General features: G+C 39.8%; 1 long non-coding RNA gene across 1 annotated transcript in view; it reads left to right on the top strand.

Moving 5' to 3' along the window:
- The first annotated feature begins 7626 nt into the window (after positions 1-7626).
- LOC140896348 (uncharacterized) overlaps positions 7627-27555 on the top strand; it is an 88283-nt gene continuing 68354 nt past the window's right edge. Inside the window, exons 1-3 of the long non-coding RNA XR_012154525.1 lie at positions 7627-7704; positions 14028-14141; positions 18965-19031. This is a non-coding gene — a long non-coding RNA (uncharacterized lncRNA). The remainder of the gene's footprint in view (positions 7705-14027; positions 14142-18964; positions 19032-27555) is intronic.

Below are 27555 nucleotides of genomic sequence, written 5' to 3'. Positions count from 1 at the left end.
TGTGCTGTAGTTTGTACCACTGAGCAGTAACGCTCTCTATTTAACATCAGGAATTCAGGCAGTAATGAACCCTATCCCACTGTCCAAAACCAAAGGATGAGGGTGAGACTTAGAATTGTGCAAATACCTGAAACTATAGATTTATCTTCAGCTTGGTTCTCAAAATGAGAACAGAACCTTGGCCTTGAAACACCCACATGTCTCCAACACTCTTGGATGTGTTGCCAGAAAAACAGCGCCTTACCTAAAATGCAGAATGACAACTCTTTAGACATCCCTGGTGAGAGCTGTCAGGGCTTCATCCTTTGACTAGGCACTTCTTCCAGCAAACAGATCCTCACTCAGCTTTCCACCTCTAAATGGACACCCTCACATTTAAGGCTATAGTTAAAAACACAAAGTGGCTTACCTGTGGAATTAATTTTGATTATTCAGCTCAAAGGGATCTTAAAAATCTAATCTTTAATGCTGTTTATTTTTTATTCACTGAGCTCAGACAATGAAAGCAGAGAAGTCGGTTATGCTTTTTTCTGTTGCTTATTAGTTCTCATGCACTAGCACAATGCTGCAATGTTTGGATTGCAAATGATGCCAAGGAAAGTTTAACTCCAAACCAAGCGTGCTGCTTTCACTGGAATTCACAAAAATAATCACTGAAACATTTCTGTAGTTCATATATTTTTCTTTAGAAACTTAAGTTTTGGGTCAACTCAACCTGACAATGTTTATCTACGTACAAGAGTGCTATAGTTGTGGGAAGAGGAGCTGGTCTTTAAATTAGAAGGAGGAGGATTAGACTAGAGTTTGTCTAGGAAGACTAAAAGCTTCCAAAGCAATAAGATTCAAGGGTCTCTTCCTATTCCCATTGAAAGAAATGGGAGTTTTGTCATTGACTTCAATGGAACTAGGATCAGACCCTAAATTAGTATTCTGTATTACTTCATAGTTCTTACCCACATCTGGCAGTCCTAGTTAAATATAGTTTTAGCTATATAGCTAATCAGTGGGGTTATTTAGAAATGACTCAAACCTATATGCTGTTAAAGTCTTAAATGATTTACTGGATGTCTAGATACCTATAATCCTGGAATTAAATCTATTGGGATATAAATCCCTGAAACTCGCAAGCAGTTAAATAAGTACTAAAAGAAAAAGGCCAATACACATCTAATCCATTCCATGTTAAGATATACAAAGGAACAACATTGGAAAAATTCATCTTCCACACTGAATAAAGAGTGATTACAAATGAAAGCAAGAACATTATCCAGAAATATAAGAAACTAGAGAAGCAGCATGATGAAATAGAGAGCCTGATAATTGCTGAAATAAAAGGAAATCACTGTAAATATTCATTCACGTTTTAATGGATCTGCATCGTCAGTGTGCACAGCCCTTTTATGCTCACTTTCAAAAAATATTCTCCTTCAACCTAGTTCAATGCCTGGATAACATCTCATTAAGAGGAGACATGCAAAGCTTTCATAAGAATATCCAAACCTTGAGCAAGGTCTGCTAAAATTTGTGATGCTTTTGGAGTGAACCATGGCCAATTTCTGAGCAAATCTGTGCTGAAATGTTTGAGTTGGAAGCTAATGGCCTGATCAAAAATCTGCTGAAATCAATGGAAAGACTCCCACTAACTTCAGTGGTCTTTGGATCTCAGTGTTGCTCTGTGCTTTCCACTATAGACGGGCTAACATGCTAACTGCAGTTCTGAACACCCCAGGCTTTGGAATGTTCAGATCCAGATCCTCAGCTTCAGCATGCTGATGCTCTTCCACCTTCTGCAGTCCGCTGACCACCTAAGTTTCAAAGGAGTGAAGGACAACTGTAGGAAAACTACCTGGGGACAAAGCTTATTTTTAAGTGACAGAGCCCCACAATGCTTTATTCCTGGTACAAAATCATGCACCATACAAAAAAATATTCACATGATCATTTTGGATGAAGGGTTCTTTGCATAGTTAGTGCTGAAAAGGGACATGTATTGACTTGGTAGAGGGCTTGGGACTTTAGGCACCAAGTAACAGATATCTTTTTGTAAGGGTCATCGTATTCACTGTGGCTATTATCTGGGAAGTGAGTAGGCTTCCATTTCATCTCCTGCGTGGTTCAAAAGGGAGCCAATGGGCCACTGTTTCTTTTCAAAACTCCTCATAATGGTCTACTCATCCCTCTGTGTTTGATTTCATAAATATTTATTGAGTGTAGGATGGGGCTGTCAAGGAGGAAGAAGAATCTATGAACAATCTTATACCACCTTTGCTATACAGTACATTCTAACTACCTTATTCCTTCAGAAATCCAGGCCTGACCCAGTGACCCTTCCAATAATACCCCTTATTTGACTTATTTGACATGATTACTTATGTGAGTCATGGCTACTTCCATGAATAAGGGTGGCAGGATTGGGCTCTGCAGCAGTGGCATATTAATGTGACCTTGTGCAACATAATGACTTTCAGCTCCAATTTGGAATCAGTGGATATATTACTTTGATCATTTAAGAAAATGAGCAGAGACCGGTAATTAATTGTGGTTAGTAAGCATTTGGCCAGTATTTACAAGTATGAGTAGATCATGGGTATTCTGCCTCTGGGCCTATCTTTGCATAATTTTCTTTGTTTGGTAATATAATGTGCATTCCTGGCGCCAGAGAAGAGTCATGTAATCCTTTTATGGTGGAACGTGGGTATTTACTAATACCCATTTAGAGTCTGTGTGTTTGCTGCTAGACCCTGCCCATGTACCCACACTGTATGTGTGGATTAGGTGTGCACCAAAAGCATTGCTCCATATCAGGAGCCAGTGATTCCTTGGCTACATGCACTGCTTTGAAGCCATGCACGCACCAAACCATTCCAAATGTCAAGGCAGTTTTATATGTCCTGCCATCCAAGTGATGATTTATATTAGCAGCTTGTACAGTCAGCATTTCCTTTGATAAATCCTGTTCCAGGATATATATTGTTGTAACTTAGAAGACATTGCACTTGCCACACTTCAGGATGCCTGCACAAATTCACTGTATCCTGGGCATTATTTACTGGAGATGGGATATTTAACCCTTAGCACATGCAGAGAAGTCATCACTGGCCCCAGCATGTCTTGAGTAGTTGATAGACAAGACCAGCAAAGCTTCACAATATCTTTGGTGGAAGTGTGCATTTTAAATGCAGACTGTACTCCTCCTATAAATACTGATGAGAGCAAAGTAAGAAAAATGTTAAGCTCTTCCTGCATTCCATAACCCTGGGGAAGAAGGCTGTGCTTTTTATTTCCTCTAGTTATAAGCGCAACAAAAACTTTGAAGGATAGAAGGGGAGGAGAATTGCCTTGGAACGGCTGTTTTAATCCACGGAATTTAGGCTACTGCCCATAAATCTTCTTGGGATGGAGGGGTGGCCTAGGTCCTTCTAAGCACTTTGGGTAAAATTGTGCGCAAAGCTTTATCACAGGGCTTTGCACGGAGGTGAATTTAACATTACTTCCAGGAGCTATATTATATATTTTAAGGCCAGAAGGGACCATTATGATCCTCGTGTCTGACCCCCTGCCTAGCACAGGTCCAAAGAATTTCACCCAGTGAGTTTTGCATTGAGATCAAGAGTTGTGGTTGAGCTAGAACATGCAGTTTAGAAATCTTTAGAAATCTTAATTAGAAATCTTAATTTAAAGACTCCCAGTGATGAAGAATTTGCCCTGAACACTTTACTATCTCTCCTAGGTTGTCCTCCTTGCAGATCAAAAGACCTGACTTACAAAAGTTAGTCTCAATTTAAGAAGCAGCAGCAAAAAAAGTGTGTTTCTTCAAGACCATCACATTACCTGACACCCGAACTAGCCGGTGGGTGTTCCTGGATTTACCTTCTACAATGCAATGCACAATTTTTTTGCAGAATTTTAAAGACACAGTATATTAACAATGACATTATGATATCTGGAATTAATTTTTTAAAATAATCTGAATGAAGTTCATAGTTGTTATCGATTATACAATAAGTATATACTTCTGTTCTGGCAGTTGAAGAAAAGGGGCAGTTTAGTAAATGAAAACTTAGCCACCGCTTGAGAGATTGCATTCAATAGAGGTACATAACACATACAAAGAGCAGCAGAATCTATGTTTTTTTGTTGTGCTTTAGTCAACTTCAGTGTAATCAGAAGAACTGTGACATTCGCTATGATCCTGGTTAACCAAGTACACAGTATGTGAGCCTCCCCTTCCAATGGTATTTTGATTCCCTGACCATCAACTCCTGACTACTCAGTGAAATGTGGTGTTGCCCAAGCTGTGTTGGGACTTGGGATACAAATGTATATTCTAAGGGAAGAAAGAGTGCCTGGGCTTCACTTGAGCATGGCCATTTTTAGTATGATAACACTTGTGCACACTGGTCTGAGACCCTTTCAAAGGGACCACACTGGTGTCAGTGTCCTATGTAAGGTCCAGGTTAAGGACCCATTGAAAATAAACCCCCATTTGCCCCAAGTGTACCAAATGGATTACTTATTCAGCTACTACAGGTAATTGAGAACATTAAGTAACTATTGGCATTGATCACGCTTCTTAATAGTTTTTTATCTGGAGTTGTCTTATCAAAGTTCATAAAGGAAGCCCATAGTAAGTGAGCAAGGTGAAAAACATCTTATCAACTGGTACCAAAGTTAATATTTGTCAATTTATTTAAGGCTTTGCCTCTGGTTCAGGAGAATAATTGCTTCAGGAGTCTTTAGCCTTTAATATATTTAACTGTTAAGCCACCCTGAATTTGTGAATGAGCCAGATCCTCAGCTGGTATAAATCTGTGTTCCTCCATTGACTTCAATAGGCCTAACTATTCACCAACTAAAGACCATTGTAACCTCTTCTGAGGTTGCTGATGTTATATCTGTACCTCACACCGACTCCTGGAGATTAGAGCTGAGGAGGAAACGTTTTTCCTATCCTGTGAAAAATTTCAAGATTTTGGAAAAAAAAGTAATCCCAGATCAGGATGAAAAATGAAAATCTCAAATTTTTGCATACCAAAAATCAAAATTCTGAGTCTTTGGAGATTTATTCAACACCTAATTATCCCTGACCTTTGGAGAAGTTTTGATTCAGATTCTCTCCCTCTTTTGTGTGCGCCCATGTATAGTAGATTCAGTGGTTGCCATTAAAAGTTTTAAAGGTGTTCTTTATGCTTATTTTAGCACATACCTAGAATGCCAGATGATGCTAATTACTATCAAATGGTAAAGAATTGACAAGATGGTATGTATGCACATGTGTGTATGTATGCATGCATGTGTTTGTATACATACACAAACAACTTAGAGTCTGTCTTCACTGCAGTAGTAGCTTGAGTAATCTACTCTCAAGTTAACTCCACTCAAGTCAGCCTCATTTGAGGAGAGCAGCTACATTGCAAACTAACACTCAACCTGTGCAGAGTGATAGACTGGAACCATCCTTCAGGGAATACTATTTCTTCAGTGCCTCCCTTGCAGGAGTACTATTGTCAGCCCCCTCTCTCCGCCATTTACCTAGAGGGAGGTGATACAGCATTGAGTTGCACCACTTTCTGCCTGAAACTCCACACAGGAACTCCTGGACTCAGCAGGGGCACGGTGAATAACTTGTTATCCTGCTTTTATCTCTCAGCAATGGCTTGACCAAAGTTCTGCTCTTAGTATCTTTGCTGTGCCCCACACACTGCAGGCAGAAATAATGTTGGATAACTCTGTACAGAAGTTTGGTTTAATAAATCCCTCTAATAAGTGCAACAAAGGAAAAGGAAAAGGAGCTCTTTAGTGGCTGAGCCAGCTTAAATGAGGAGAATGCTTTACAATTAACAATCCAGTGCTTCCCATCACATGCTTTGCTTTATTAAGGGCAAAGCGAAAAATGTTTTTAAAGCATGCAGATAAATCTTTGTTTTAAAAGAGCCTGCAGATTCTATTATAACGAGCCGACCACCATCAACGATCTAGAGGCCATACAGCACTAGGTCACTTACACAAAATGGATGCCAATATTTTCTCAGCAAACTCTCTATTGATTGCATAAATACAGTACAGTACCCATGAGGTAGTGTTGACCTGTCACATAGTAAAGATGTGGCAAGCCCCATAATTCATTACTAGTTGGAAATAGAACATCATTGGAGAGATAAGGATAACAATGACTTTCCATCCAATGATAAATTACTAGCAGCTGCATTATTTTCCCTCACTTATATATGGCTCTCTTTATTGAATTTAGCTTGAGATAAATAAATGATCTGCCAGAAGCCTGGTTAATATTACTTCTCTGGGACCCATTTTAGGCCCATCTAGACTTTTGCTGATAATATCTTTAAGCTTTTCAGTACGGAGAGACATAACATTTGTTTCTGACAAGAACCCTATGTTGCCTTATCTATTTCATTTGAGAGGCCGTCGACCTCAACTTCTTTAGTTAAAATGAGAGCTTTACTGTAGAGACTAAGTTCTTGAACTTGACTCTTCACTTACAATGAGATTATATGTCCTGGTTGTAAATTTGAAGCCACACATGATATACAGCTATTCTTAGCATTTCCTGTTGATCACAGGGTGGTATTGATTGCCCTGCTTTTGAATCCTTTTCTTATTGGTTTGAAGTCAAGAAATTCAATTTCTTTTTTCCCCTCACAGTAATTTGCAGATTCTTCAATGTATATTTATATTTTATTTTTGTTTCCTCCTTTTAGACATGACAGTAATTTTTTAAAGTGTCCCCCGCCCTTCACCGCAAGAAGAGGATAGCTTAACAAATGTATAGACTTGATTAAAAAATTTAAAACCATATGGCAACAAAAACGTAACTCTTCCTACATATCAGCATGCCAAGGAAGGTCCTTGAGCTCTTGAAATTCTCTTTCTTACCATTAAAAATGTATCTGCTGCATCAGTGCTTCTGGTCTTTGCAGACATCGTTGAAGCAGACAAGGGGGGAGGGGCAGAATGGAGGTGTAAGGCTGAGGCGTAATCAATCTTCTTTGCAGCCCTACAGGTTTGGATACCTTGAATGTTGTATTTTTGTTATTTCTGGGAAGACCTATCTTTGGGTTATAGATTAAAATCAGACAAGTAGAATTTTTCATACCATGAGAATTAGAGAAAATTAAACCTGACAGCTCCTGATAAATCCTCTCATAAATAAATTAGCTGCTGGTGGTAATATAAGTCCAGCCACCATTTGATTCCCATTCTCGAGAATATAGAACAAGTTCTCTTTGTTTTTTAACTTGTCCTCCTCCTCATTATTATTATTATTTTATTATTATATGCCCAACAGTAATTCCTGGAGGTCCCAATGGAGAGTGGGGCCCCACTGTGCTAGACACACAGTAAAATTTACCTCAGAGAGCTTACAGTCTAAAGAGACAAGACAGATGAAGATGGGAGAAAGGAAATGTTATCATTCCCTTTTGTCTTACAGAGGGGGAACTGAGGCACAAAGAGGTAAAGCAATTTGCTCAAGGCCACGTGGGAAGTCTCTGGCAGAGCTGGGAATTGAACCTACATCTGAGCTTCTGTAAAGTCCCTTATCACAAGATCATCCTGCCTCAGCATTTCTTGGAACACGTGTTATTACACTCCCCTTTTCCCCCCATCCCCCGGGCAAAACTGAGAAGATAAAATGGAGCAATAGCAGTAAATCTCCACTGTCTGATGCTAAAGCATCTTGCATAGGTTTGTATAAGTGAAGCTATAAACTGTGCACATTAACTCTAAGCTGAAGGACTGCCTGTGTTGAAAAAATAGAGTATTGGCTCTTTCTCTGTGATAGGAATAGTTTTTACCTGTCCTGATCACTTCCCATCACACCGTAAAATGCAATATGTTGCAAAATGTTCCTTTTTCTTATTTTCAAAAAAGAGAGTCTTATTCATCCAATCAGAAAACAGAGTAGTCACATGGCATACATATCCTCCCATAACTAACCATTTCCTGTGGGCTTCACAACAAATGGCTTGACCTTCAGTTTAAGACCTAGTGGCTGTAACTATTCAGAGCATAATTTCAGATAATGAGTACATTATCAAACAGGAAGATGGCTGATGTTTGTCAAACAAATTACTTGCTGCTCGTTAATAATAATGCATTTCCCATTGATATAGTGCCTCCATTCTGAGGATCTCAATGCACCCTGCAAATCCTGTGATGATATTCACACACACACACACACACACACACAAAGCCCAGGTTTCAGGCAGATATCTCTACAGAAGACTTGTGGAGAGCGTGGGGTGGGGTAAGGGGGAATGGAGGGGGAGGACTGCAGCACAGCACCCCTGATGTTACTGAACCCCAGAGAAAGCTGGGATGGTGGTCTCTGCTGCTCTGCACTTCTTATGGGGTTTTTGAGCCACTGGATCCAGTAGTCCTGTCCCCAGATTTCCTTGCCCCCCAAGGCCTCTATATGGGCTGGCCTATCTGGGGCAGGAGAGGAGACAGACTGTTTTTGGGATACACAGAGGGCATGTAAAGCAGCCTACCCTCCCACAGCCGTGCCATAGCAATCCCACCATGAGGATGAAGTGCAGAAGGTATTGTGTGTGATATGTCACCAATGAATTTCACTCATTAATGAACTGATCCTAATTAGAGCTCTGCAGGTAGGTAAATGCTATTCCCCCCTTTGACAGAGTGGGAAACTGAGGCATAGCGTGATTCAGTGACTTGACCAAGTTCTCACAGAGAGACTGTGGCACAGCTGGGAATAAAATCTAGATCTTCCCAGCCTTAACCACACGACCATGCTTCCTCCCTATGCAGTAACTGCTGGTTATTCTTTAGGCAGTAAATCTGTCCATTTTACCAAACAAACAGTATATATCTATCATCCTATACTTTGCATACTAACTAAGATTAATAGTAATGCATGTGTAGTGAATAAAAATCCTTACTACATGTTAGTATATTTAAAGTGAAGTGGTAATAATATTCCTGTGTAAGGACAGTATAACATAGTGCATTATTTATATGACAGTCGAATGCTGTTCTTATGGCTCTTATTCTGAGTTGCCATTTTGAGTAATATCCATATGCATAACATGCCATTATCAGCAATTCAGCCCACAATGAGGTGAAGGACTCTTCCATACATTTCCCTCCACTCTGCTGAAGAAGTTAGCTGTAATTTTGCCACACAGGTCATAACGTGTTGCCAAGGACATACCACTGCAAATCAACTCAGTTTCCCTTACTCCTCTTGAATTTATAGGAGAATATAATCTGTGGTGGTTGGATTGTTGACCCCACTACATCTCAGATAAGGTTCTTTCTCTAACCTCAACAGAAGTAATACAGCTCAGGCATTGGCATTTGCAAACTTCCATCTCCGTGCCTCAATCTTGACCTGGTGGGACCATATTTAAGGTAATCCAACCTCTCAGCCTATCCTTGGCCACTCTCGTAAGACTACCAAGAGTGCCAGCTATGGTGGCCATGATAGTGATGTGGACACCTGGCCACAGGAACTGGACCAAGACCAACAGCTCATTTCACATAGCCCATTGAGCAAGTATCACTAAGAATACCTGTGCCCCACGTGTGACGGGCTCTGTGTCCCAGTGCCAATCCCAATAGCTATCTACACTGCTTTGTAAGAGGAGACTCATACCTGGAATCTACTTACTAAAAATTGCTTGACTTGGTTAAAAGAAAATGTTGTCCCTGGGCAATAAATTCCTGAATGAAAATATTTGGCTTGACTGCGTTGTCACATTCCCAGTAGCCAAAGTCCCCATTATGCACTCTAGTAACTTCCCCCCCTTGCATTCATCTAATTGAAACATGACTTCTTGTTCGTATCACACTTTCTATTAAGAAAATCCCACCCTGCCTAGCTGCAACCTTGTTTGCCAAGTTCTAGGGGATGGCAAACCTATATATTTGCACTGTAAACCCTGAAGGAAAAGCCTTATCGGCTGTGGTACATCATGCTCAGTGGGGCCAATGCATGCAGTTCAGTAAGAACTACAGTAGAACTTCTTATAAACATACCTGATGTTACTTGCACTGTGCTAAACTACCAGAAAGACACAGGTGTTTATATTTACAGACTAAATATTTATCTGAATTAAGTGGTGGCTCAGTGGGTTATTCTAATTAAGCAATATTCTAACATGGCTCGATTCAGCTTGAAATTCCACCTCTGCAAAAAAAGCTTAGGTAGACCATGTTTTGAACAGTTACAGTCTTCTGTCAGCCTGAATGGTGGTGCAGAGATATAAAAACATTTTGATGATGTAAGAGCAAGAAACCCTATTAAGGAAGGCTTTCTTCCCTTGTAACCATTATTGCTGAACAAGTCATTCTGATGATTTACCTAGTGAGTCCTAAGTGTCCTTATAAATGTAACCCCCATCCACCCACCCACCTACACTTTTTTTTTTCCTGAGCAGATGGAAGTCTGAAATGGAAGAGAATAAAAACATCATTTGCTGGAGTCCTCAATTAATCACAATCAAGTTTGTGCATGTTATACTCTACAAGGGTAACAACAATGAAAGGCAGGGAGAAAAGGATGCTTTCCTGAGGCAATGATGAAGACACAAAAGCAATAAAGGATCATACTTCACAATAATGTGGAGATAGATGACAGCACTAAATAAAAATGTTCCTTTAAACGTACTGTAAAAATAAAGATGTTTGGATAGATTTATCAGTCCTGCTACAAACTCAAAATCCAGGAGAAACTATGGGCCAGATTCATCCCTTGGGGAACACTGCTGACTCCAACAGTTCCTCTAGGGATGATTTTGGCCCAGTATTTTTTCTAATTGTTTAAAAATGACTTCATTTATTAAAGAGCTTTTTTTCCCCTTGTTTTAAATGGGACAGGTAAGTAAATATAACATTAGACGATCCCTTCATTTGACATGAATTATCAGCTATTGTACATCCCTTACCTCTTTTATGACTGAACCATCTATCAATAAATGTATGGAGGGAAAAAATGCTCAACCTTTGCTTATGTGCCTGGGATTAGTATGTTACACATCTGATCCCATGAGACGAACATGTTGGGTTTTTTTAACCAGTTTTTTATAATGGCAAACCCTGTTAGCTGAAAATAACCCCCAACACCCACAAAAATCCTAGCCTGCTTGGCTTCTAAAAATTCAAAAACTAGTGAGATTAGTTTCTGGGGTCTAATTCAACCACTCCAATGGTTACATAAAACAATGTGTTTGTAAAATGAGATTATCCATTGCAGGCATATAGCGGGATACTGCTTGCAGAATGCCATTGGGACAATTTTGGCAATGGTATCAAAGCCATTAGTTTTGGATATGTGTGTTCACTGGATGTTCAGAGCTGTACATTTCCAGTCAATTCATGAAAGGTTTTTTAAATTACAGAAAGCGCTTCATTAATTGCTTTGAAAAAGGAGAAGCATCAAATATTGGACCCTGTAAGTGCATTGGGCATAGAACTCCCCTTGATTTCAATGAGAGTGCTGCACTAGGGGCCTGACCCAAAATGGTTGACTTCAGTGGGTTTTGGATTAAGCCCAGGGAGTGCCTGCATGATCCAACTCTTGGTGATTGCTAAATAATGCCACTCTTGATTAATCCAGTTTTTTAATAAAAAGCAAAATCATTGGATGTAGTTTTGAAGTTGAACCATGCATACATGCGACTCAGCCTCGCAAATTTTTGCCTGCTCACCACATTAGTTTTTTTAATGGTCAGGTACAGTGTTTTTAGTATGTTAGTTATCATCAATCATTGTTGTAAAAAAGAAGTCAAGGATATTTTGGGGAAATGAATAATATAATACTTATCTGCCTCCTAGAGCGCTGTGAGGTTTACTTCATTCCTGCTATTAAAGTAGTTTGAAATCATTGCTATACAAGTATAAAGTTCTGTAATAATGTGCGGTGGTGTAATATCTTAATTATGCATTTGTATTTGCTATTTTTACCATGCTAGCTGGAGCCCCACTAGTGCAAATCTGTCTACTTGGGCCAGGAGAGTAAACCATACTCTACAGGGCATTAGAAAACTCCAATCTGATGTGCACATTCTCCTTTTCTTCAATATGTCTTTCCAAGCTCAACATGAGTCAAGTATTCTTGCTCTACCCTCATTTCTGCACCAACACAAGATGCCAGAGATGGAGTATTTCAAAGGAGTGGGCTAAAACACAGCACCAGTAAAACAATTTTGTTTTTGGGCAGAGGAGATTCTGAGTAGTGTTTACACCAATAACTGTAATGGTAAAAAGCAAGTGTCTTGTGCCCTCCTTGCAATCAGCACAACCCACATGATCCCTGATCAACAACAAATTGATTAATTTAAATAAAAATAATCTTCCTCTGTCCTCTGCCCCGAGTCCTAACTCTGGAATCCCATGCAACTCTAATCAGCACATTTATATACTGATTTTCCTTTGCCCTCCATTCTCCCAGCCAAGAATCCTTCCTTGATCCCTGAGTAATAAGAAAATGATTTGTGCAAACAAAAATAATTACCTTTCTTTGCTCTCCACCCTCCTATCTGCATAATCTCACCAGTTTCATGTTTAACAAATTGATTTATTTAAATAAAACAGATGGTGATCTCCTTTTAACTTCTGCAGTACATCTCTGCTGAAAATTCATCTCACAAATTCTCATATGGCGAAAAGGACAATTTTTTTTAAAAAAAGAAGCTATACCTCCTCATCTGACCTACCCAAGAGAAACCTTGCTTTCTCTCACTGAGCCCAGCTAACTAAGAAACCTTCTAAACCTGGGAAGATCTGTCAATGGGGAACAGACCTAGGCCATTCCAAACAATAAGTAAAGTAAATCACATGTACCTTTATCTCAATGCTCTGTGCCAATCACAGCTGTTAAATCAACAGAATAGCTCTTTTGTATGAAGGATCCATACAGGGGGAGCTGCTTGCATTTCTAACACACTGTAGCCACCGTGTGTGTTTCTCCAGTAGGAAGTTCCAAAGCAGTAACAACCCCAACTATAAACCCAGTGGACAGCTTTCCAGAGTGTCCTTAATTAATGTGCAGATGTGCAATTAAAGTGCCCTCTCATGCCTCACATAAAACACAAACTTAGTGCCACCTAATACCAGCATGCTCAGTGACAAATGCCAGCAGCAGATGCCACTCTGCCATGTGCAAGCCTGTCGACTTATTCATCAGAATTCAAAAATCTGTCAGACACCCCATTAGGACCCGATCCTGTTGTCAATGAAGTCATTTGTAAAACTTCCATTGGCAATGGAGGTAGAATCTAGCCTAATAGCAGTTTATCAGTTTGTCCTTGGAAAGGGGAGGGCAGTAGAGTAAGGTAAGTGATAGCATAAGGCTCACGTTATTTAGATCAGTGTTTCTCAACCAGTGGATTGCAACCCCATCGTGGGGCGGGGTGGGGGGGTGGGGAGAGGGGTAATCACAAAAGTCAATCAGGAGATCACGCAGAGAAAAATCTTGCTGCGCCACTCCCCACACACCCTTACCCTTCAAGGTCAAGCAGTCTCTGTCAACCTCTTGAAACACTAACATAAATAAATGATGTAGGCTTTGTTGATATTGATACATTTTTTACTCTTAATTTTATATGTAAAGGGGTCATGAAGTGTTTGACTTTGAATAAAGGGTCACCGAGCTGAAAAGATTGAGAAACACCTGCGTTCTTCTGTTCTGACAGAAGCCTTATAATTATATAGTTGGTTTTTGCACCGGAACTTACTTTGACATATGCACTTGGAGTTAGACATCTTCCAGTTTGCATTTGCTAATTCAGTCTGCACAGAGTTTTGAGGTCTGATCCAGTTCGGTTTTATATTCACGTCAGTAGAGTTATTCCTGGCTTTGCAAAGGAGAACGTGAAACCAGAATCAGGCTCCAAATGGGTGCAAAAAAGAAGAAACAACGAAAATTCTCCTTTAATAACTTGTACATACAATTGCAGCTGCAAAGTTAGATGCTACTTTTGAAAATATGGCCCTGAATCTTGGATAGCCTGAGAGGACTCTTTGAGCAAGTTTTCCTTTTACAGGGGTGTCAGGATTAGCAGAACATGGCAATGGTGATGGCAACAGGATTAAGCAGCAACCCTAATGGTATTGAACAGTGAGCAGAAAGCTACTTTGCACAGCATGTTCGACGGCAGGTGAGCCTTGCTGAGTTCTTACAGTAAGCAAATGGAGATGTGTATTTCCTTTCCATGGTCATCCTTGCATGCCTTTCACATCATCTTACACTCTCAGGACCCAGTGATGTATTTACAGTCTGAAGGTTAAGATTTTCATTTTTTAGATCATTAGTGGATACAGACAACCAAATCAATTAGTAACATGGAAAGAAGGCAGGAAATTAGGACACAGAAAATGTACTTTAGTACAAAGAAGCATTGAACAGTATCATATATATCCTCAACTACTTTAATTGCCTCTAAGTTTTCATCGTTGTACTTCTATAAATGAATATGACTGTCATCCAAAAAGTCTGTTGGGCATTAAAAGGCATTTAAAATATCAGTGGTTTGGTGATTCTCTCCCTCAGTCCAGGCCCCAATATTATCAGTATGAAATGAAGCTATATAGTTATGTCTTACTTCATTAAAATGATTAATTTTTTTTTGTTCAGATGCAAAGGTTAATTGCAGTCTGTTGGAATGACAGAAACAATGCATCATCCATGACCAAATGGGATTTTCAATTGCCAGAAAAACTTCTCCTTGAAATCTGATGGAGCTCAGATCTCTCTTCATATAGGTTAATTTTCTATATATTTTTGCAAGACTGACTATGTGCTAGTAGGGGCTGAACCTGAAAGGTTCAAGGGTTCAGTTCACATCAGCACTCCCAAGCCTGCATGCTTATCCAAAGCTTGTGCAAACTTGTTGGGACTAGAAATTGGCCAGAAAATATTGCAAGAACAGTCTGTTGTGCTCCTTCTTGGTTCCAGAATGGTGAGAAATAGCAGTTATTTCATATTTCCCCTTCTGTTCGTTGCTGAAACCAGAAGGCAGAAAGGAAGAAAAGAAATGAGCAAAGTGACAATTGGTGTTTTTCAATCCACAGAAAAGGTTGGGGTCAGTTCTTGTTTTAGCTAAGTAGGTTTGCCTAGACTGATCCTGAGAACTATTATAGATCTTAAGTAACATGGGTATAAATACAAAGAAGCTGTATGTCAAGGTATTGTTATTGCATGTAAAAGTTATTGACAAAGAATTCTAGCAGTAAGGAGATAATAAATCACATGATAAATTATAGCGTCTGCAGTCAATAGTTGTTTAATATGATGCAAATTTTAAGTGAAATTTAGAGCATACAACCATTCCATGTGTAGCCACTTCCTCCTGCTAGGTGAATTAAACATGCAACCAGAGAATGTAGCAATGAATTACATTCAACCTCAGAAATGCTTTAGAATGTCTTCAGGAGTGTCTGCTTGCTCCAGTGATGGATTATAACTTAGCATGAGATCCCACAGGCACAGCAAGGTATTTATGTTGCCTTCTGATTGCCCAGACAGTTGGAACAAATGTTTAGTCAGTGCTAACAGAAATCAGAGCATTGCTGGTCCTCCCCCCCGCCCCCCACTTCCCAGTTGCTGGAGTATTATAAACTGCCGAAAGCAACAATTGCTGAAAAATAATTTACAAAACTACTTATAGTGGCCCTTACTGACAATGGATAAAAGAACAAGAAGTACTTGTGGCACCTTAGAGACTAATAAATTTATTTGGGCATAAGCTTTCGTGGACTAAACTTACTTCATCAGATTTCAACTATTTCCATCCCACTATCAACCTCAGCCTGGACCAGTCCACAAAGAGATCCACTTCCTGGACACTACAGTGCTAACGAGCAATGGTCACGTGAACACCAACCTGTACCGGAAACCTACTGACCGCTGTACTTACCTACTATGCCTCCAGCTTTCATCCAGACCACATCACATGATCCGTTGTCTACAGATAATGCTCTAAGATACAACTGCATTTCCTCCAATCCCTCAGACAGAGACAAACACCTACAAGATCTCTATCAAGCATTCTTAAAACTACAATACGCACCTGCTGAAGTGAAGAAACAGATTGGCAGAGCCAGAAGAGTACCCAGAAGTCACCTACTAAGGGCAGGTCCAACAAAGAAAGTAACAGAACACCACTAGCCATCACCTTCAGCCCCCAACTAAAACCTCTCCAGCGCATTATCAAGGATCTACAACCTATCCTGAAGGATGATCCCTCACTCTCACAGATCTTGGGAGACAGTCCTCGCTTACAGACAACCCCCCAACCTGAAGCAAATACTCACCAGCAACCATACACCAAACAACAAAAACACTAACCCAGGAACCTATCCTTGCAACAAAGCCCGTTGTGGTTGCTGGTCCACATATCTATTCAAGGGACACCATCATAGGACCTAATCACATCAACCATACCATCAGGAGCTAGTTCACCTGCACATCTACCAATGTGATATATGCCATCATGTGCCAGGAATACCCCTCTGCCATGTACATTGGCCAAACCGGACAGTCTCTACACAAAAGACTAAATGGACACAAATCAGACGTCAAGAATTATAACATTCAAAAACCAGTTGGAGAACACTTCAGCCTCCCTGGACACTCAATTTCAGACCTAAAAGTCGCAATTCTTCAACAAAAAAACTTCAAAAACAGACTCCAATGAGAAACTGCAGAACTGGAATTAATTTGCAGACCAGAGACCATTAAATTAGGCTTGAATAAAGACTGGGAGTGGATGAGTCATTACACAAACTAAAAACTATTTCCCCATGCTGATTTTTCCCCTACTGTTACTCACAACTTCTTGTCAACTGTTTGAAATGGGCCATCCTGATTATCACTACAAAAGTTTTTTTTTCTCCTGCTGATAACAGCCCACCTTAATTGATTACTCTCCTTAGAGTTGGTATGGCAACCCCCATTTTTTCATGTTCTTTTTGTATATATATATATATATATATATATCTTCCTACTGTATTTTCCACTGCGTGCATATGATGAAGTAAGTTTAGCCCATGAAAGCTTATGCCCAAATAAATTTGTTAGTCTCTAAGGTGCCACAAGTACTTCTTGTTCTTTTTGTTGATCCTGACTAACACGGCTACCACTCTGAAACCTGACAATGGATAGTTATTCCACAAGTATTCCCATTGACTTAAATGGAACCATTGGTGGAGCAAAGTTCTATTCAATGTAGTAAAGGTATCACAATCTGGCCCGGTGTTTGAAATGTAGGAACAACTAATTTACTGCTCTGTTTTGCAGTGAGTGTACAGTTCAAAACAGATGCTCCCCAAAAGTTTCAGTAATGTCACAGAATGTTAATGGATCAGGAGGGAGACTGGCTGCCTTGCAGGAATTCAGGCAAGCGTACTCGTCAGGTATCATCCATGTAGACTGTGTGCCTTGAGTTTTGCTTTGAGCTTCATGTTTGAGCTAACCCACAGTCTCAACAAGAAAAGCAAAAACTGAGCTTCACATCAGATGCCGAGAACGTCAGATAATGTTGATTTAAAGCAAACATTAATCTGCCCAGATTTGCTTGGCACTGAGCCAAGGTTCACTCAACAGGTTGGTGAACCCTAGCAAATCTTTCTAAGAATCTGCTTTGTGTTTTGAGTTTGTACTGTGATCTGAAATTAGCTGAGTTTCATGTGGGTTTGATGTGCAGGTTTTGGAAGGCTTAAGGGGACAAATCCAGGGAAATACTGATATTATTGTATTTGCACTAAAGATTGAGGTAGTTGTACATTGTCCCTCTTGGCACTCCTGGATGCCAAAACTGGACAATGATGTTGATACTCTCAGTATGATTTTAAAGAAAACAAGCACAGTAAACTGGCTTCTTGTATTCTTGTTTCAGGAGAAGGTGTTGTTTGAGCTCTAGGAGACGCTGTAGCGTTGCGTCATAAATAAGAGCATCACTGAGCTCAAAAGCATCATGCCCCTCTTCCCTGGCTTCTTATAATTGTCTCTAAACCTGTACTGCATGGAGAAGTTGTGGGGTTGTAAAGAGTTCAAGTATGTCCAAAGGTATATCAGCAACTTCCATGTTAATTGGTTTCAGATAATTATGTATTGCTAGGAAAGTTAATAACCTTTCAGAACAGGACTATGTTTTACTCATGTGGGTGGGCAACTTATGTTATGACTGGGTCCCTCATGACATCTGCATTCATAATATAGATGGGACTGGAGAGTCTGCATAGCTAAATGTAAAATGTTTGGATGTTTTCAATGACAGCCTTACTGCCACAAATATAGGGCATTCCTTGATCCTGATCAGGTTGGAAAAACCGTGAGAACTGACATTTTCTAGCAGTTCCATTTCCAGCCCTGGCTGGAATCTGGAAGAGTATGTGATGAAATGCAGATGTGAGAAAATGTGGAGGGGGGAGAGAATAATTAATTAGAAAATTAAGAATTTCAAAGTGTTTGGGTTCATTTCTAGAAATGGGCAAAAAGGTGAATATTTGGGGGGGGGGAGCAGACAGAAGCTAATTATATTTTCTATACCAAGGAGGAAGCTTAAAGGCTTAATTAGGCTCAATAGAGTAGTAACTGCGTGAAATGTAATTCCTTGTAATATACAGGAGGTCAGATTGGAAGATCTAATTGTCCCTTCTGACCTTAAACTCTATGAATGTTACACAAAAGAACTAAAATTCATGGTTCCCAAATATAATAGGTAAGAACAAATGTAATTCTTTGAGTGTCCTCTAATATCCCCAAGGTTCTACTCCTTCCAGCCAGATGAGCGGATTGTAGTAAAGCAGCAAATTGAATTGTCCTGTCAGTCAGTTCAAAAGTACAGTAAAAGAGAAAAGCACTTTTGTCAATAATAGGCTGAAGCTGACATCTTTGTTCCTCTATTAAACAGTTGTGTTTGCACCTGCTTGTATCACTTCATTTTTCCACTAAGGTTGTCTAACTTATTTAACTTGACAGACTGAGCACCCCTCAGAGGTCTTTGAGATTCCAACCAGCATTGGAAGTGACAGCCCAGATAACACAGGTAATCATATAGGACCTTGTGGGACTGCACTGACTACTTTTTAATTGATATTTCCAAGTTTCTGTAATAAATTTATTTCTTAATTATATACGCAATGTCATACATGGTAGCTAATGATTACTACTAATTTAAGTTTGCAGGCTAGGAGGAAGTAATGAGCTATAATATTCCTCACATTAGTCTCTGGGTCTGAAAAACCCATTTCCCTCATTGAAATCATGATTATTTTTAAAATTAAGATTTTCTAACAAAGCAAAAAGAAAAAAAGGTGCACATTAAATCCACTTCTTCCCAAATAAAAGGAAGCTTTATGAAGTTAAGGTACTAAATTAGGTAAGTGTTTTTAATTAGCTGATCATTTCAGAAAGCTCATAAAACATTTAAATAACTCTGAAGTTATGTATATTTAAGCAGTTTAATGGAGAATTAAAGTCTTAAGTGGTAAATTTGAAAAGTAAATACAAAAGTCTATAGAGGAATGTTAATTGCTTTTTCTAAGTTTCCCACCTGGACTGATATGTTATAACTCCTGATACATTTTGTATTTATAATAATAATGGGTTGGATTAGGCCCAGATAATTCCTTTAGGTGTTTAACTTCACAATTCTGCAACAAACATGGAAGTTACTTCCAAAAATAATAAGTAGAATATGAATATTCTAGAATAATATATTTCTGGTTTAAACTCTCAGAATCCAGGGAATTTAGGGACAAATTCACCACAGGAACTCAGCCAAAACCCACTGAAGTCAATAGAAACCCACTGGTGCCTTCTTTCAAATCCCTTGATTTCAACACCTAACTGCCTTTTAGCACCATCAAACTGACTTGCACAGGCAGAAAAATGTACCCACTGGAAAATATCATTGAACGTATGTAAGGAAATATCATGCCAAGAGATGGGATTAGCACCCAGATGAATTCTCATTTGCCTGTAGGTAATTTGGGAATATTTTTGCTTTTCTTCTGACTTCACTGGATTAAATTAAAACCTTATTTGAGAGTTTAGTACCCCTATAATGCTTGAAGCTAATTAAAAGAAAAAATAGGTGTAATAGCTGGGTTTAAAAAGGATGCTTTGTGTATATAAACTGATCACTCAGTGTTAAACTTTGGATAGTGAGGAAGAATCCACAGGAAGAGGGGAAGTGGAGAGTAGTCTGTAAGTGACCTTACAGAGCTTTCCTGGAACCATTCCCTCTGCTAGGCATTGTTTGAGGGGGCCATCGAATTGGGAGACTGTGTCCCCTTCCAGTCAGTGGATCTGCAGATAAGGAGTTCCCTCCTGCCTTCCGTACAGAGATGGGAACCTCTCTGCATGGACAACTACTGTGCTACTAGGCTCCAACAGGAATGGTGCTGCCATTGTCTGGGTGCCTATGTGGCTAGGTGATAGCAACCAAGAGGGAAAACCTGAAGGGAGGGTAATGTAGCTAATAACTGTGTGATGTTCCAGTCGATTTCCAAAATGAACCCTGGGGGATGGTGTCATGGAGAATAGCTCCTCCCATGTTTTACATCCTTCTGCACTTTCGCTGGCACCATAATTCTCTGACCAGTCTGAGCTTCAGCAGAGCTCCATCAATGCTAGGAAAGGAGAAGAAGAATGGGGATCTCCGGTAGTCCTGCCCTCTCCTTGTGTGCAGGCATAGGCAGATCAATAAATGTAAGATTCCCCTTATATACAGATCCCAGGAGGGATGATCTGGGCCCATATATTTGCCTTCTCTGTGCCTTTATTTCCTCAGCAGTGGAATGGGGATAGTAGCACTCTCTTATCTCCTGGGGTGCTAGAAGGGTTGATTATTTTTGAAGCCTTTTGGGATTCTCAGATGCAGTGTGCCTTAGAAGTGAGATGTGTTATTATAAGGATAAAGAATAATTTTGCTGCTTCACATTAATGGTTAATATCTGCACCACAAAATCTGCTTGATTACATAAAGATCCTACTAAGCATTTAATCCTAATCTACAGGCTGATGCATATTCATTTTATTTAGAATATTAATTTAGTCCTCAAAGGTTAATCCCTCTCAGGTGTGTAATTAGATATAGCAGTGTCTTGACATCTCTGGGCTCACGCATGTTGGAATGGGTTTTCCTAGTGGTCAGGTCTGTAACTGTAACCCATTTTCAAATTCAGCCAGCAGTCACAGAACGCAACTTGGCATGCTAGAAGCCCTGGCGAGTTCAAAGACTTTGCATCTAAGTAGAAAAAGGGAAATACAAATAGATGAACAACCCATAGAATGAGTTCTAAAATTCTGGTTTCATTCATCCACTGGCAGGTTTACTCATCTTCATTAAATGTCAGAGGAAAATGGGAGCACCCCAGACTAAACATCTTTGTATAACTTTTAAATATAAAACCATCAGAGTTTAAAATTGTATTCACTAGTAGGAATGCTGCCATGTGCTGTTTCAATATTTTTGTTTATCGTGATATAGAAAGTGTCTGATTTTCCAGCCTGTAAACTAACTATGGATGTCCTGCTTGAGACCTGGGGCCTGATTTCCAAAGGTGCTCAAACCACAGCTCCTGTCCACTGGATCCATCCCCTTCAGAGGAAGGGGTATCAAAAAGAACAGTGGCCTGTGTGTGCTCTGCAGCTCTGCAAATCAGGCCCTAAGTGTCTCAGATCTGGCCCCAAATTCAGAGGTCACTTTAGAAAATTTGGTCTTTATGTGAAATGATGATAATATTCATCTCAAAGATATACTATGATGCTTCATTAATTAATGGCTCAGTCATTACACTAATTGAATCTATTTCCCCATGTTAAGTATCCTCACACCTTCGTGTCAACGGTCCGAAATGGGCCATCTTGATTATCACTTCAAAAGTTTTTTTCCCCCTGCTGATAATAGCTCCTCTTAATTAATTAGCCTCTTACAGTTGGTATGGGTACTTCCACCTTTTTATGTTCTCTGTATGTATGTATATCTTCTTACTATATGTTCCATTCTATGCATCCGATGAAGTGAGCTGTAGCCCACTTAAGCTTATGCTCAAATAAATTTGTTAGTCTCTAAGGTGCCACAAGTACTCCTGTTCTTTTTGCTGATACAGACTAACATGGCTGCTACTCTGAAACCTGTCGTTAATTAATGGTCATAAAGCACTTTGAGATCCTCAGATGGATGGTGTGACCTAAGTGCAAGGTATCTGTATTATTGTCTCATCCTTTGAAGCAGGAACGAACAGTTGGTTCGTCATTGTTCTGTTCTCAACCTCTCCCTGCTGAATGGTGATGAAAGCAATAAGATATGAGAGGGTGTGTACTGAACTAAGGGTATTGCTTTACCTCTGATGTATCATTAGATATAAGGCTGCTTTTAGCTGTAAACGCACAAGGGATGAGGAGAGCCCAGCAGACATGCATTGTGTCATGTCTTAATGCACTTACTGAATGTCTCTATGCAAATATCATCAGGAAAGCTGAGATTTCCAAAGGTGCCTATGGGAGTGAGGCATCCAACGCATACTGCCTTTGGGTAGGAGTTCAATGTCTAACTACCATAGGCGCCCTGGAAAATTGCAGCCTGAAACATTAAATCATTCAATGAGTTGTAATAAAAAAATAGTGTTCTTATTCCAATTGAAATTGCTCCGTACTTTAAATTATCTATTAAAAATAAAGAATTATAAATAAAGTATAACATGATTGTAGAGTTCCCATTTGTAGGGCGGCCTATAATTAGGCTCTACAGTATTGGCGGGGGTAAACTTGTGCCTCGCTGGTAAGAATTCTTTTTCCCAGTCTTCAGGTGTGGGAGCACAAATAAAATTTGGTGGCATGGAGATGTTCTAGCTCCTTTGCCAAATGTTTATCCACAATGCAGGCCATGACCTTTTATATTTTAAGTTGAAATGGCTGGAATCTTATCTATGGAGGATGTGCATGTGGAATAACTTCCATAGTGTTTCAGGACACAATAGAGGGGTAAATTCTGCCCCCATGCACCCAGATTTGAACCAGAATAACTCCACTGGCTTCAGGAAAGGTACTGTGGATTTACACCAGAGTAACTGAGAGCAGAATTTGGCCCACAATACATGTAATTCCTCCTAAATTATATTAAGCTTCCATACTTTTCTGAGTGCTGCAGTAGATTATTATGACTCCAACAGATGGTTCCACTGAGTAAGTAATGTGCATTTTTAAAAACTGGGTGAATGCCTATTTACTTTATACAATTGTCTGTAAAAGCTCTGAAGGCCTGATGTAGTCTGTTAAGTAAATAACTAGAAATAAAACACACGCTCAAAATTCTTTAAATATGCATTATCCCATTAAACTATAATGGTTGGAAGGAGCTGTGGTGTTTGGGAAAAATTATACATGTTTCTTAACAACTGTCCAAATACATATTTACACATACTTACAAATGTACACAAACCATCTCAATATGAACCCAGACAAAAGAGCCTTATTAAGCATTCCTCTAATGTAGTATTTTTAGTAGCTTCATCACTATAAGTAGCCAAAAGCCACAAAAAACATCAGGAGAAATGCTGGCTGGCTTTGAACCTACAAGTCTGGGGTCCTTAAAGACATAAATTATGTCCCTCTGACTCACATATGAAACAAATGATCTCAGGTGGCTTCAGGGGTAGTGGCAAAACCCTGGAGGTGGAGCTAGCTCATTAGCAGGGTCTGTCCATCTGGTGACCGAGACTGGAACCATGACCCCCTCGGCTTGCATAGTAGGTAGCTCTACCAGATGAGACAAAAAGGGCCCTGCTGTGGCCAAGAACTTTGTTAGCTGGAACTTGGGCTTTGAATACGTTCACTCTCATTGTTGGACTTGCTCTTTGTAAATACACGATTTGTGACATCAAAACACGTTAGGGTTTTTGTCGACTTAGAATTTGCTGAGCCCCTAAGGGCTTCCTCTGGTTTCATATTTTGTGTCTGGATGTAAATATTTGTATGTTACTAGAAAGACAGATTTTCCTTTAGCTTGGAAGCTTTTCAGAACAGGGACCTGGCTTTCCTGCATGCCCATGTTGTTATAAAACAATAACCCTTTTAGAATCATTTTAAAGAAGATAATAGTTTAAACAAGACCAGACTGGTGGAGTATCTCCTTGGCTGAAGGTGTACCTTGACTGTGGAACTGCCAAGTTGAGAAGATCTGGCAGTCTCTGTCTGTCTTGCCTTTAGTTCATGTTGTACATGTCGGTCTGTCTACGGGGGTGGGTGGGAATTTGTATGTAGGCTGTTCAGCTGCTTTCTCCATCATCCCTTAGAGCAGAATAATGCACTGGCCAACCAACGCTTGGGCTCTGTACTGCTGCCAAGAATAAGGGCGTAAGAGAATACTCCCCTTGATTATAAAGTTCTGGAATCAGGTTCTCTCTTGTTGGTACAGATTATTTGGTTAATATTGCACCTCCCTGCTCTGTCTTGGCCCAGGGAGGAGTCGTACTGAGGAATGCTGGGATTCACTGAGAAGGGGGAAGAAGGCCATAGTGCAAGCTCTCCCTTTGGGTTTCTGCAGAAGGAGGTTATATTTTTGTTCTGCAAGGTGCTCGATGGGACTGATCCATTGCTCACTGATATCAATTGAAAGATTCTCATTGCCAGTAGATCAGACCCCACAGGAGCTTAACCAACACAAACCCCAAAGGGGCAACCACCTCAGCCAGCAGAGCACACTATTGGCCTGTGCTGGCCAAGTGATGTTTCCCTAGCATCGTTGCAAATCTTTCTCTGGGTCCCCTTCTGCCTATGGAGCTCCTCCATGAGAGTCTATGCCGGGAATCAGTGTGGTCCTTAGGATGCCTCTATTTTTGGTCAGTTATCAGAAGCCCATACTAGAAGCATGTTTCTATTAACTGATTACAAAGTTGTTTCTCTTTGCTGGTCTATTCTTTTATTCCAAAATTGGCAACTGATAGGTGAAAATATGTGACTGTTTATAATTACAAAATGCTGTGCATTTCCGTCTTGTGACCCACAGCATTTAGTTGGTATCAGACATTTGGTTCATTCTTGACATAATTCAGTTTCATGACACATTTTGGTGTAATATTAATTATGTTAATATTCATTACTCTGTTGATTACCATGGGATCATATACTTGTGCATGCCTCCAAATTGATATTCAAATGCACACCCGGGCATACAAAAAGCTGCAATTGATTTCCTCTGACGTTTTTGCCCAGCTTTAAATAGCATCAGTATACATTCATTTTTTCCCAGCAGATTCCTTATTTGAGTGGGTTTGAACTCCAACATACGCTTCACTGCAAGAGGATTCATACTTACAAATGGGATTCACACTGTTTCCAGTACAGCTTCAAGTATTTCCTGTGCTTACAGCCGAAGTCTAAATACAAATCTGCCTCCCTAATTTTACTTTAATTTCCTAGTTTGCATCTGCCATCTCATCAGAGCAATCTGGCTTTGCAGTATGCTGAGGAAACTATCTAACATTACCAGTGGTTTGGATTTTTCACTTGATATATAGCAGCCTGCTACTCGCTGGATTATGGCTCTGTAAGAACCCATGAACTTTGCAGCAAATGACAGCCTGTTAGATTGTTTTGCAAGAGAAAGCATTACTAGAAACAGCAAATCTGTGGGGTGCAAGAGAGGTCTCATCTTAAAAGCTGGATTTCGCCTGGCTAACACGGTGGAGCCCTTTCAGCTCAATCCTGTGAGGTGCTGAGCATCCTCAACTACCAGGGCCTGATGCAAAGCCTATTGATGTCAATGGGAGTCTTTCCATTGACTCAGTGGACTCTGCAGATCAGTGAATCAGCCTCCTAATGACTTCATTCTGAATTTAGGGTACACCACACAGGAGTGCTCAGCATCTTTCTGGGGCAAACTCTTAATGAATAGCCACGTATTGATACGAAACTTATCTAGGTCCATGTAGCTCTTTGTCTTCTGAGGACGTGGGGGTCCTGCTAGATTCCAGATGTCCTGTACAGTATTGGATTCTTTTCTCTAATTCAAATGAGGATGAAAGAGGCTGCAAAGGCTTTTCCCCTCCCCTGCATTTGATTCTCATTGCATGGGACTAGCATCCAGTGTCAATGGAAGGAAGAAGGACAGTGTTCTGTTAAGCCACTAGGTTAGTGTTTTTCAACTACTGGGCCAAAAGTTGTGTGTGTGTGTGTGTGTGTGTGCACAATGCAGTCAGGGGGTTGAAAATTTTATTTTATTGTAAGGCAAAGAACATTTTGCTTGCCTACTCCCAGCACACCTGTACCTTTCAAGGTCAAATATTTTCCATCAACCTCTCAACACACAGATGAATGCTATAGGCTTTGCGTTGTTATCATTGGTCCTTAAAAAAAAACAAACCCCCTCCTATAGTACACGTAGGGGTGGGTGAATGTTTTTTACTTTGAATAAGGGGCTGCCAACCTGAAAAGGCTGACAAACATTGCTCTAGACTTTGACTCAATAGGTGTGGGCTCATTCTCACCCCTGGCACAGACTTTCTGTGTGGCCTTGAAAAAGTCACTTAACTTCTCTGTTCAGTTTCCCATCTGTAAAACAGATAATAGGACTTCCTTTGGCCCAAGCTATTTCTTTCTTGTCTACTTACTATGCAAACCTTTCAGGGCACAGGCATACTCTTAGCCAGTGAACATTTTATCTGGATAACTGTCAACAAAAGACTGGTTCACTGTGGTATATCAAAGATTTCTACAACTGCATTTAGGACTGATGATAGAATAATTGTTTTCCATCAAGCAAACCAAAAAAGAATTCATAATAAAATTTTACAAGTTAGCTGCCACCAAGAATAAACTAGAGAGCACTATATGAAATGAATTGGGTGCTTTAACTGAATCTTCTCTCAGGACAATAACTCTAATGTAAAGCCAAGGTCTGAGGAGGTCGCCTACAGAAAACCCTCATGGGGCATTTCAGAGGAGAAAGAAAATATTCTCCTTCCTGTCAAGTTCACTTCATGTCCTAATATGTCTGAGGATGTGCATTGAAAACATAATACACAGCCACCATTATGGATCAAGGTTTAGATAACAGGGGCCATTAAGAAATCTCCAAGGATGAGAAACTTAACCCTATATGAACTTTAAAGAGAATATGTAGCTACTAATGCAAGGAATAAGTCAGGTTGATTTTAATTGTGACTGAACTAAAATGTCACTTACCATTGCATTCAATTTTGTAATGTTTTTTTTTTAAAATACTGTAATATTCCTTTCTAAATGTACATGAACGCTCTATCTAGCTCCGTTGGACATAATCTGTTGTGATTTCATCTTTTCCAATAAATATGCTAGAACATCTAGAGTCTCTATTAATTAAATCTTTGCCCATCTTTAAGACTCCATTTAGGTATCATTTGTGGGCATTGATGCCATCCTGGAGCAGAAATTACAATATGTATTGAGAAATTTCCATATTTGTCATCATGGATATGTTTCCAAACCTCCCAGTTTCTGCGCAGACACTAGGATAAACAAGATAAATATGTATCATGACTCATCCTAAGTACAAAGATAACAGCTGATTTACAAGGAATGTAGAA

Source organism: Lepidochelys kempii, chromosome 12, assembly GCF_965140265.1.
Source record: "Lepidochelys kempii isolate rLepKem1 chromosome 12, rLepKem1.hap2, whole genome shotgun sequence".
In the NCBI taxonomy this organism is placed as follows: Eukaryota; Metazoa; Chordata; order Testudines; family Cheloniidae; genus Lepidochelys; species Lepidochelys kempii.
This window is presented reverse-complemented; position numbering and strand designations above follow the sequence as displayed.